Below are 1,190 nucleotides of genomic sequence, written 5' to 3'. Positions count from 1 at the left end.
AGGATATCAACATTTCGTGAAGATTCAGTGGGCATGTACGTTAGTAAATTCTTGGATGTAAGCTGCAATAAGTTACAGCAGCATGAAATAACTCACCTCCGACATTAATTGGATTTAATATATTGTATGCAGGTATTCAGTGTTAATTTATGTGATAGCTAGGCGACTTTCGAGAATGACAAACTTTTCTGTATTTTAACTATATATGACCATGCAGCTTTACTAGAATTGAAATGATAATTAAATGAACACATCTAATAGGCGCACTACGAAAGTAGTGTTGTGGACATGTTGGGAATGTGGATCTCACGGGGAGCGTGCAAGGGATAAGTCCCTGCAGACGCGCTATCCTCTGTGCCCGCGGTGGCTCAGATGGATAGAGCGTCTGCCATGTAAGCAGGAGGTCCCGGGTTCGAGTCCCGGTCGGGGCACACATTTTCAACATGTCCCCAACGAAGTGTATCAACGCCTGCTTGCAGCTAGGGTGTTCATTTAATTATCATTTCAATTCTAGTAAAGCTGCATGGTCATATATAGTTAAAATAAATATGGGTTCCCAGCCTTTGACCTTCTTGTGTGCGAACGCACACGCTATGCCCGAACTCGTACGGGACTTGGTAGATTACTCTGCAACGAGTAATGAGTATGATGTGCAAACATCTAATAGGCGCACTACGAAAGTAGTGTTGTGGACATGTTGGGAATGTGGATCTCACGGGGAGCGTGCAAGGGATAAGTCCCTGCAGACGCGCTATCCTCTGTGCCCGCGGTGGCTCAGATGGATAGAGCGTCTGCCATGTAAGCAGGAGGTCCCGGGTTCGAGTCCCGGTCGGGGCACACATTTTCAACATGTCCCCAACGAAGTGTATCAACGCCTGCTTGCAGCTAGGGTGTTCATTTAATTATCATTTCAAAACTTTTCTGTAGTAAAATAATCGTTCTATTAAAAATTACACATAAAATGTGTTTGGGGGTCACAGTATGGTAAGAATTCACTTCAATAATGTTATGAGTATTATATTTTTCTTTCTTTCCGATTAGTCTGATGTGTCAGAGTTTTTCAAAATATACAAGGTGTCACCGTAAGAGCGTTCACAAATTTTGCAGGACTTCGAGGATGTTCCACCGAACAGTTCGAATTGGGGAACCTGGGGTCGGAGATAAGAGCTTAAGGAGATAATAAGAATATA

General features: G+C 43.2%; 2 non-coding genes across 2 annotated transcripts; both read left to right on the top strand.

Moving 5' to 3' along the window:
* The first annotated feature begins 356 nt into the window (after positions 1 to 356).
* On the top strand, positions 357 to 431 carry Trnat-ugu (transfer RNA threonine (anticodon UGU)). Its single transcript has one exon. It is a non-coding gene; the product is annotated as a tRNA-Thr (tRNA).
* Positions 432 to 762: 331 nt separating this feature from the next.
* On the top strand, positions 763 to 837 carry Trnat-ugu (transfer RNA threonine (anticodon UGU)). Its single transcript has one exon. It is a non-coding gene; the product is annotated as a tRNA-Thr (tRNA).
* Positions 838 to 1,190: the final 353 nt, after the last annotated feature.

The sequence above is a fragment of the Schistocerca nitens genome, chromosome 8 (genome assembly GCF_023898315.1).
Source record: "Schistocerca nitens isolate TAMUIC-IGC-003100 chromosome 8, iqSchNite1.1, whole genome shotgun sequence".
NCBI lineage: Eukaryota > Metazoa > Arthropoda > Insecta > Orthoptera > Acrididae > Schistocerca > Schistocerca nitens.
The sequence above is the reverse complement of the archived record's forward strand: the minus strand, read 5'-3'. Positions and strand labels throughout refer to the sequence as shown.